The sequence below is a fragment of the Podarcis gaigeae genome, assembly GCF_964106915.1.
Source record: "Podarcis gaigeae genome assembly, chromosome: 5".
Classification (NCBI taxonomy): Eukaryota; Metazoa; Chordata; class Lepidosauria; order Squamata; family Lacertidae; genus Podarcis; species Podarcis gaigeae.
The window spans coordinates 50,423,211-50,434,827 of NC_139681.1; the positions used below are offsets into that span (position 1 = coordinate 50,423,211).

General features: G+C 41.9%; 1 long non-coding RNA gene across 1 annotated transcript in view; it reads left to right on the forward strand.

Moving 5' to 3' along the window:
- The first annotated feature begins 261 nt into the window (after nucleotides 1-261).
- LOC310845811 overlaps nucleotides 262-11,617 on the forward strand; it is a 50,622-nt gene continuing 39,266 nt past the window's right edge. The window contains exon 1 of the long non-coding RNA XR_014564963.1: nucleotides 262-903. This is a non-coding gene — a long non-coding RNA (uncharacterized lncRNA). The remainder of the gene's footprint in view (nucleotides 904-11,617) is intronic.

Here is an 11,617-nt window from a genome sequence, read left to right on the forward strand (position 1 = left end):
CCATCAGCATTAAAGGAGCAGCATATTTAACTCTTGCTGACAGGCTGCAGCTCAAAGGAAGGTGCTAAGGGGCAGAAGAGGGATTCCCATGGCAAGTACTTAGCCCACTAGCAGTGCCGCGCGGGCAGGGTGCCGCTGCTTATCTTGCTTCACACGACTCACATCTCTACTAGTGACCGGGAGGGGGATGGGCGAGGCAGCGAGGAGCTGCTGTGTCTGCATTGCACTAAGGTGCCCACTCCCGTGCCCTTTCCCGTCTTGGTAACCTGTAGCAACACGCGGTGTTGGGAAGCTAGGAAAGCAAAGTAGCGGGAGGGAGGCCCAGGACCGCCGCTTGAATACTGCATTTAATTCCCATGAGCGCAGCTCAATGGAAATCATACATTGTGCATGCTTGCCTACCATATACCATTACATTTCTTTCTTTCTTTGGGGAATGCCCCTTAGCAGAACTCTGAACAAAATTTGAGAAAAGCTACGTTTCGTCACAGAGAAATTCTACCTACTGTACTGTTTGGACTGAACATGTATCTAGATAGTATAACTGCATCCCATTAGCGTGTCTGGAGGTCTTCAGAACACAGCCGTGTAGCACACAGAAAGGGCCAGCCTCATCAGTGCCTCCAGCCAATTGAATTGCAGCATTTTCTAACAGGGCGATTCTAATTAACTCCCCCAACCAACCCAGCTGCAGTACTTTTCTTCGACTTTGTTAGGGTTAGAGCGGCCATTTTCTAGAGAGGAGGTTGCATGTCTCTGGGTGGGGAGCCAACTGCAAATATATGTATGTTATGGCCTTGCTGGCAGAATATTTGTTTGCATATGTGTGAGAAAAATAGAAGGGACCTGCAGAAACTGGAGGGAAGTGGAGCCCAGCATCAGGGGAGAAAATCACCTCAGTGGGTGAGTTATTTATTTATTTATTTTTCCTCAAACAAAGCTACAAAAGTGGAAAGGGAGCTAACTGTGGGGTGTGTGTGCTTAGCATGACTAATATGTCCAGGCATTTAAAAAACAAACACATTGCTTTCCCCTTGATAAGCCTTTATTGGCTGGTTACACAACAGCACCAAGAGGCATTATTTGAGTTCAAGGACACATTTTAGCCAGGCAGAAACACTTAGGAGGCAAAGGAGGGCCAGTGGGAAGTGTGGCCTGAGGGGAGCAGGTGGCCTGGGGAAATTTCTGAGGGCCAGATTAGAGTGGCCTTGGGGGCCACCCCCCAACTGAGGTTCCCACCACTGCACTTGACCAGCTGTCCCTCAGCATAATATTCTGAGTATACCCTTTGTCACTATTCACCAGTAACTTCTAGGAAGGCAATTGAGCTCTGTGCTGGTCTAAGTACACTGATCAGTTACAGATAGGTAGCCGTGTTGGTCTGCCATAGTCAAAACAAAAAAAATTCCTTCCAGTAGCACCTTAAAGACCAAGAACTGACTTAGTTGGTCTTTAAGGTGCTACTGGAAGGATTTTTTTTTGTTTACACTGATCAGAACATTGTAAAAGGAATCATATAGAACTAGCTGCAGAATTTTCTAAATTTCTACACAGCTTTCCAGGGAGGAAATAAAGTAGAACCTTTTTCATTTCCAGCGTGCTTCTGTTTGGGGACAAACTAACAGGAATCTCAGGATCACTTCTCAAGTCTTAATTTTGTACTTGGGTATAATACATGTGCCTATAGGATTGGTAAGTTACAGTTAGGTGCTGTGTTGGTCTGCTGTAGTCGAAACAAAATAAAAAAAATCCTTCAAGTAGTAGCACCTTAGAGACCAACTAAGTTTGTTATTGGTATGAGCTTTAATGTGCATGCACACTTCTTCAGATACACTGAAACAGAAGTCACCAGACCCTTATATACGTATAGTGAGAAGGAGGGGAGGGGTATTACTCAGAAGGGTGGTGGGAATGGGTGATTGGCTGATAGTTGTGGTAAACCTGTTGATGACTGTTAGGCTGCAATTGGAATTACAGGAAAAAGCAAGGGATGAGATGGCTAAAAATAGCTTTATCATGTATAATGATATAAGAATCCAATGTCTCTATTCAGACCAGGTCTCTCCATGGTTTTAAGTTCAATAATAAATTGCAATTCAGCAACTTCTCTTTCCAGTTTATTTCTGAAATTCTTTTGTAATATGACAGCTACTCTGAGATCTTGTATAGAATGTCCTGGGGAGATTGAAGTGTTCTCCTACTGGTTTCTCTGTCTTGTAATCCTGATGTTAGATTTATGTCCATTTATCCTTTGGTGTAGGGTTTGGCCTGTTTGTCCAATATAGAGAGCTGAAGGGCACTGTTGGCATTTGATGGCATACACAATGTTAGAAGATGATCAATTAAATAGTCCTGAGATGGTATGTTTGATGTTATTGGGGCCAGTAATGGTGTTGTCTGGGTGTTTTTGGCAGCAAGGTTGGCATCTGGGTTTATTGCAGGCTGGCACCAGTGTCCATGTTAAGTCTGGTTGTTGTATTATTGTGGGTGAGGAGTTGTTTAAGATTGGATGGCTGTCTGTAGGCAATGAAAGGTCTTCCTCCCAGAGCTTGAGAAAGAGAACTGTCATTGTCTAGGAGAGGTTGTACAGGTGAAACTCGAAAAATTAGAATATTGTGGAAAAGTTCATTTATTTCAGTAATTCAACTTAAAAGGTGAAACTAATATATGAGATAGACTCATGACATGCAAAGCGAGATATGTCAAGCCTTTATTTGTTACAATTGTGATGTTTATGGTGTACAGCTGATGAAAACCCCAAATTAACAATCTCAGAAAATTAGAATATTAAATGAAATCAGCAGAACACGGACTGCAAATAGAGCAATATTGGACCTCTGAGAAGTAGAAGCATGCACATGTACTCAGTACTTGGTTTGGGCCCCTTTTGCATCAATTACTGCCTCAATGTGGCGTGGCATGGATGCTATCAGCTTGTGGCACTGCTGAGGTGTTATGGAAGACCAGGATGCTTCAATAGCAGCCTTCAGCTCTTCTACATTGCATGGTCTCATGTCTCTCATTTTTCTCTTGGCAATGCCCCATAGATTCTCTATGGGGTTCAGGTCAGGTGGGTTGGCTGGCCAATCAAGCACAGTAATCCCATGGGCATTGAACCAGGTTTTGATACTTTTGGCAGTGTAGGCAGGTGACAAAGTCCAATTGGAAAATGAAATCAGCATCCCCATAAAGCTCGTCTGCGGAAGGAAGCATGAAGTGCTCCAAAATCTCTTGGTAGATGGCTGCGTTGACCCTGGACTTAATGAAGCACAGTGGACCAACACCAGCTGATGACATGGCTCCCCAAATCAACACAGACTGTGGAAACTTCATCTGGCATTGTGTGGCTCCCCATTCTTCCTTCAGACTCTGGGTCCTTAGTTTCCAAGTGAGATGCAAAAGCTGCCCTCATCAGAAAAGAGATTTGGGGAGTTTCACTTGTAGATCTCTGATGATGCATTGAACTGTTTTAACTTGGGAGCTGTATGTGATTACTAGTGGTCTGTTATTTTCTTTTTTGGGTCTGTCTTGCAGCAAGTTCTCTCTGGGTATCAGTCTGGCTCTGTTGATCTGTTATTTAACTTCATCAGGTGGATATTTTAGTTCTAAAAAGTTTTGCAGTAGATCTCTTAGGTGAGAGTCTCTGTCTGTAGAGTTGGTACAGATGTGGCTGTAACGTAGGGCCTGGCTATATACAATGGATTATTTTGGATGTTTGGGATGGTAGCTAGAAGCATGTACTGTAGATATGTTTGTTCGTCAGTTGGTTCACAGAATAAGCTGGTGTCTATACGCCCATACACTATTTTTATAGTAGTGTCCGATTACGATATCTTTATTGTCATTGTCCCTTGCAGAACAATGAAATTGAAAATTTCCATGGATGCTACGGGCCTGATATGCAAAAAAAAAAAAAAAAAAAAAGAGCTGACGAGCGCTGCAGTGTTATGCTATAAGGAATAAAGCCCCTTTATCACAATGTCTCTCCTCCCCCCCCCCCCTTGATATAGTTACGCCATGAATAGCTTTGTGGGCATAATTCCTGCATTTTAGACTGCTGTTAAGGGCACAGGGGTGGGATCAGTAGAAAAAAGTGGCTCTATCTACTTTCACACTGCCCTGCCTGCTGTCCCACTATGCCTGGGAGGGGCGATGGCAGACCAGCTGCTACTGAGTAATTCCCTGCTGTTTTATGAACAGATGTTAATGTTTTACTTTACATGTCCACCCTTCTATGATTAAGAAACAAAAACAAAAATAGCAGTGATATGTAGCAAATCTACAAAGCCATTCTCCATCATCCCTTTTGTTGGACATCCTACTGCTGTTGCTGGGGTTTAGCACTAATGGGAGAAATAATGGTGGTTTAAGGTGCCATTTATAGTAATAATATAGTAGATCGCACAGAAATGTTAAAGAAAAATATTGAATAAAGATAAAATTGGGACTAAAGTAAAGAATAAATATTCACCTTATGAGGCACTAAATAAGAATGGGATAAATTGAAATTCTGCTTTGCAGATTATCTGGAAATCTGTAAATATTTAACTATAAATGTTTTTTATAACAACATAAATATCACAATCACTTAAGATTGCAAATGCTTTTCCCTTTAAAGAAGCTTTGTTGAGGCAAATGCAACAACGTGTGCTCATGACTCACACATAAATCCCACAATAGCTGCATAAAAATAAATTATACAGTCAATCATAAATTATACAGTAGTACCTCGACTTATGTTCACCTCTGGTTATGTATACGAGATACGTATGCGGCAAACCTGGAAGTATTTTTCCGGGTTTTGCCACGTGCACATGCGCAGAAGCGCTCTACTGCCGTGTATGCATGCACAGAAGCGGTCCCTCTGGTTGTGGAAGCCTCAGGATCCGACTGGAGCTCCGGAACAGATCCAGTCCACAACTGGAGGTACCACTGTATAATTCTTAGTATTTGTAAATGTGAAAGAAATATATCCACAGTAAATACCGTATTTTTCCATGTATAAGACTAGATTTCCCCCCTGAAAAATAATGTCAAAAATTAGGGGGTGTCTTATACACAGATATATCTCCCCCCATTTTCTTAAATCTGAATCCCCCAAAATAGGGGTTGTCTTATACATGGGGTCATCTTATAGACGGAAAAATACAGTATATTCACTCTGCAGTGGAGAGAGGGAAAGTGAAAGTGAAAGTGCTTCCTTTGTCCTGCATTGATGCTTTGGAACCTTACATTTTTTTAAAAAAGCCATTTCATGTGTGATTTTCTGGTGTAAAGGAAAGGTAAAATATAAATGCAAGTCAAATACTATGGGAATTCTTTTTAAAAAAATCTGTTATATGTTTCATGCTAATGTAATTTCACGAAAGTATAAATTTCAAATTTCAGTATAGGAGGGACTAGTGTATAGGAGTATTCATGTATCTTATCATTTTATTTCAGAATTAAAAATAGATTGACAGTTGTTTCCTTCCCCATTTCTTGTGCTAGCTTAGTTAATTTTGTACTAATGATGAAATTCTCTTCATCAAGTTTTTACCCTGTTCAGGCAAGTACATGACACTAATTCAATATGTCCTATAATAAATTATTGTACTGATCTGCCTGTAGAGACAGCTGGTGAGGTGGTTCTCTTACAGGGTTCACCCTATAAGTCAGTGGTCATGTGTGTATGATCTTAACAGTGCTTAGTTTATATTTACGTTGCTATTTTCTTAACATTGTTAATATGCTTCTATAGATTATAAATTCTGTATCGATCTGTTAATCGTATAATATGACTTGTTTTAATTTTGTTCTTTGGTTTATTTTTTTAGTTGTTGCTTTGTTAACAGTGTTTTATAGATTGTAACTCACTGATGATTTGTTATTCTGTATGATTAATTTTTTTATTTGTGATGTTCTATTATGTTCTATCATATCATTGTTATTTATTGTTTGTAAGCTTCTTTGGGATTCATTTGAATAACAAGTGGCATAGAAATATAATAAATCAAATTACTCGTAAGGATACTGTAATTGAGTTTAGGTTTAAACAAACTTGGGGAGGGGGTCCTATTCCAATCTCATGATTTGTATTGCTGTTAGATGGGCTTCTCTAGAAAAGACGACTGCTTAAACGATCAAGCCTTGGAGCAGCCACACTGGGCTGGCCGGTCCATCCTGAGATGTGCTTCTCCCTCTCCCACTCCCTCCCTTTGCCTCCATTGCAGGGCCAGGCAGTCCTGAGGGAGGAGCCAGGAAGCTTGTTCTGAGGTGCCCTGCTTCAACTGCCAGCCAGCAGTGCTGCTTCCCTTTTTCTTCACCCAGCTTGGCTCCCAATGGCTGGCCATAGTGGGTCCCCCCCCCCCCCGGCTCCCCTCCGGCTGCTTTGGCAGCACTGTTGGTCCTTCCTCCCCTGGCTCTAGGGCTCTTGCAGGGACCCAACCCTGCTGTGGACACCCAGTCTGTGTTCCCTTGGGACACCTCTGTTCCAGGTAAAGTTAGGTGGAAAGGTGCGTGGGTGGGGGCTTTTAAAGCTGGCAATTATTAAAAGTGCCATGGAGATACAAAACACAGGAGTGTGAGGAAGAGCATTGAAGAGTATCAACATGTGGAGACAGCAGGGTTTCAAGACACGTGTCAAGCCTTGCGTGTGTGTGTGTGTGTAGGTGTAGGAGCATGGCGGGGATACATGTGAAGTTACTCCCTGGAAGGGATATATTGGCATTTCAGGAGTCAGATATCTGGGTTAAAGGGTGGGTTGGGAAGGATAAGGGAACGTGTGAATGGGTGGGCCTGATGGATGTTGGGAGTGATATTGGGGTGGTAAGCAGGTAAGAGTGTACCTTAAAGGCCTTTTGGCAGAAGCAAAAGTTAGGAATGGACTTGGGGGTTAGGTGGCCTGTGATCTGTGCGTGCGTCTACACTGAGAGGCAGACTGTATTTGGCAGTAACATCCCAGAGTTAGGATGACTGATGAGTAGAGAAGTTGAAGCAATATCAGATAGTGCCTGCTGAGAAGGAAAGCTACTTGGGGATTGTGGGAGGGAAGCAACTGTGAATCTTGCTTCTATGAGGAGTGGCCAAAATCTGGGCTTAGCATTCCAGAACACACACCCCCTTCTAAACCCAACATGTTTTGGTTAAGTTCTAATTATCACAGTGGTGCTTAAAATCTAAACAAATTCTGGAGTGGAGTCATTGAGGGACATTGCAGTATTGGGTTGTGACTCTTAAAGTGGTTTTCTCTGAATGGAGGTGGGAAATGTTTGTGGTGCAAATTGAGGGTTTCTCAATGAAATCCTATGTATGTCTTTGTTGGGTGAGATTTAGAATTTCAGCCTGTGAAAGTCTTATGATTGTTCTGTGCTTCTGGGGGCTTGGATTGTGGAGATGTGGAAAGCCTACAATCCAAATGCTGGTTTTTGTTCTCTTAAGCACCAGATAACACAAGTAGCTATGAAGGCAGTGCTTGCATCTGTTGATTAAGTCTATCAGAAAGCAGAAGAGCCTATTTATTGTATTTACATTCACCTTTTTCTCGAAGGAGTACCTGGTTCACCCCTTCCTCAATTAATCCTATAATGACTCTGTGAGGTAAGTTAAGAGGCTTTGACTGGCCCAAGGTCACACAGTGAAATTCATGACTGAGTGGGAATTTGAACCCTGATCTCCCAGGTCCTAGTCAAACACTCTAACCACTATACCACACTGGCTTCCTAGAGTACTTCTGCTATGGGGAAGCTATATAAATTAAGTAGGTAAATAAATATATACGGGGAAACATGTTATAATAATAATAATTTTAATAATAATTTTAATATTTATACCCCACCGATCTGGCTGGGTTTCCCCAGCTACTCTGGGCATCTCCCAACAGAATATTAAAAACACGATAAAACGTCAAACATTAAAAACCTCCCTAAACAGGACTGCCTTCAGATGTCTTCTAAAAGTCAGATAGTTTTTAATTTCCTTGACAGCTGATGGGAGGGCGTTCCACAGCGCGGGTGCCACTACCAAGAAGGCCCTCTGCCTGGTTCCCTATAACCTCACTTCTTGTAGTGAGGGAACCACCAAAAAGCCCTTGGAGCTGGACCTCGGTGTCTGGGCTGAACGATGGGGGTGGAGACGCTTTTTCTGGTATACTGTCACTTAAAGAAGGATCTGAAATACATCCCTTGAAGCTTGAATTTGCTTTATTTTGGATTGTTTTATTTGATGTTTTAATGTGTTGTAAACTGCTTTGAGATTTTTTATTTAAAATATAAAGCAGTATAGAAATGAAATGAAAATAATAATAATAATTTATTAAAAAAACAACCTTGGGGTGGTGGTGGTGCCTAGACATTCTGTTGTGACGACCACAACCTAGGTTTAAGGTACCATTGGTGATTAGCTTATATATCTAAGTTTCTAACACTGCACCCCAATCTCCGTCCAGTGATGTGAGATTCCAGGGGTATCAGACAAGCTTCCAAGGGTCTGTGCTCCCTTTTGGGACAGTGAGGCACAGCAGAGACTGTGGTGTTTTTGTGATATGTGGTTTATTTACACATATATACAACCTGAACCTAGATGAAGGGATTGCAGAGTATTCACATCCTGAACGGGTCTGGCCTTCTTCTTAGGCGCAGCATTGGATTCAAAGAACAGCAAAAAGCTGAGTTTCCTTTGTTCCAGCCTGCCACAGCCAGCCCACTTTGTATTCTACCCCCACTTTCTCTACCACCTTTGGTCTCTGCCCACCAACACACAGCTGGAGGAGGGGCCCCTCCCTCCTGATCTTCGCTCTCTTGCTGGTTTCCTTGGTGAGCCATTATTCTGCTTTGTTCCTAAATTACTTACTCTCAGCTAGCCCTGTCAGATATGTCTGGCTTGTTAGCATAAGCTAAACCCAAGAATTTCTGTGTTTGACACAGTTTAATCAAACCTTGATTAATTCTAACTTTTACTAATTCTAGGATTTATGGATGTCTTGCACCCACAAAGCTCTGGCATCCCAGCACATAGCATTATGTTCAGCCTGTGTAAATAAACCTTATGTCATAGAAGCTTCATCATTCTCTGGTGACCGTAATTTCAAGGAAGTCAATTCCAAGGGATAGACAGGGACCCACTCCAAGATGGAGTTTGTGCATAAGAATATGCTTTTCCTTCTCCAGCACTGTGGTAGTTGAACAGTGGTGGGTGGCAAATGCTGGCATTCAACTGCCTTACTGGCCTTCACTGAATATCTGGCTGTTCAGTATTGCCAGGACAGTGTTAATATGTTGCGAAGATGTACTGGAATATCTGCTGATAAATCACAACATAAGCTGGTATCAACCAGTACAAGAAGTCTTAAGATGGGGCTGTAACTCAAACTCAAATGAGTGGCACTAATGTTGCAAATATATGTTTAACGGGCTTGAGTCCTTTGTAGGAATAAAGTGTAGTATGTATTTTGAGATCAAACTAATGTCAATGGCAGTGGTCAGTATATTGATGCTGCTATAGAAAAGTCGGAGCCATTCCTCTCTCTGTCATAAATCCTAGCCAAAACCTTCATCAGATCTGATGCTGTGGCATATTTCTTGTTGACTTCAGTGGGTGAGATATGCATCATATAAACACAAAGGGATGGTTCATTTGATACAGAAAGCTAGCAAAGTTAGAACAGACTAAAATAGTCTCTCTCCCCCCCCCCGCCCCCATTTCAAAGAGCAGCTACTGTAAATAGGTGCTAGCATTTTACAGAAGGATAGTGTAGAATATAGGCCAGAAACTGACTGACTGATTAGCTGAGATGGATGAGAAGGCCATTCAGCATACTAATGAAAATAAACTAAATTTGGAGATTGCTGTAACACATTTGGATGGTGTCCTAAAACAAAGCAGTTTCTGTCAGCTATTAGAGAAGATGGGCTGATGCAGCAAGAAAGCCATTATATCCAAACTTTGATTTGCCATCAGCTATTTTTAATTAGCTGTGTAATGTGGAGACTGTCTGTCAATGAGAAACAAGTAAAGTTTGAAGTCCAACCCACATTTACTCATGCTTTGTAGCAAACACTTCACTGTCAGCATAAGAACATAAGAAAACCTGATGCATCAGGCCAGTGGCTCATCTAGGAAGGCATTTTGTTCTCATAATGGCCAACCAGATGCCTATCCAACCTCTGCTTAAAAACCTTCAATGATGGAGAGACCACCACCTCCTGAGGGAGTCTGTTCTGCTATCGAACAGCTCTTGCTGTCAGAAAGTTCTTCCTGATATTTAGTCAGAATCTCTTTTCTTATAACCTGAATCGATAGTTTCAAGTCCTACTCTCCAGAGCAGGAGAAAACAACCTTTCTTCAATTTCCATGGGACAGCCCTTCAGATATTTGAAGATGCCTATCATATCTCCTCTCAGTCTCCTCTTTTCCAGACTAAATATGCCCAACCCCCTCAACTGTTCCTAATAAGGCTTGGTTTCCAGACTCTTGATCACCTTGATTGTCCTCCTCGGCGTATGTTCCCGCTTGTCAATATCCTTCTTAGACTGTAGCTCCCAGAACTGGACACAGTACTCCAGGTGAGATCTGACTAAGGCAGAATAGAGCAGTACAATGTCTTCCCTTGATCTGGACACTATACTTCTGTTGATGCAGCCTAGAATGGCATTAGCTTTGCCCCTATTCATTCATTCATTCATTCATTCGTTAATTTTGTTTTGGTTGTTCAATCTGCTAAGGTCATCTTGAATTCTGATTCTGTTTTCTTCGGCACTAGCTACTCCACTAAGTTTGCTGTCATCTGCAAATTTTATGAGCAATCCCCTCAATTCTTTCGTCCGCATCATTTATAAAGATGTTGAACAACAAAGGACCCAGGACACAACCCTGTGGAAGCTCACTTGTCACTTTCCCCCAGGATGACGAGGACCATTAATGAGTACTCTTTGGGTTGGGTCAGTCGACCAACACCAAATCCACCTAACAGTTACCCAATCCAGACTACAATTTACCAGCTTCTCCACAAGAAAGAATATCATGGGGGGCTTTATCAAAAGCCTTACTGAATGAGTGAAGATCATACAATAGAATGTGAATAAGAATACTGATGTGAAAATGTGGAGAGCTTAAGGGTGGGAAAATGAGAAACTACAAGAAACCAAAGTTGACAGATATGCCCAGCCTTAAACCAAGGGTGGAGTACTTCTGGCCCTTGAGCTGGAAATAGTTCACAGCTGAATTTCACCTGGGCTTTTCAGTTCCCTTCCTGCTCAGCAGGCAGCAGCTGAGAGGAGAAAGTTATTTGGTGTTATGCAGTCTGTGTAGCTGCAATTCTTTTCTCTGCAAGATAATCCGCTGCAGGAAGATCAAAGTAGAGGGGGAAATACTCTGGATGAAATCCTTGCAAACATGGTTAGCGTGTTGGACTGGAGAAAACAGGTTAAAATCCTCACGTAACCCAAACCCCATTGGCTTAACCTAGTTTACAGGTTGTTAGTCCTCCTAATCAATCTAGTGTATTGGTAGAAGAGAGCCTTTCATGAGTAATTCTGTCCACATTTTTTTTAAAAAAAGTTCAGATGTCCCACCATTTATTGCTGATTTTAATTGTCAGCTATATAAAAATTGCTTACTATCTTGAAGTGTTGATAGCACT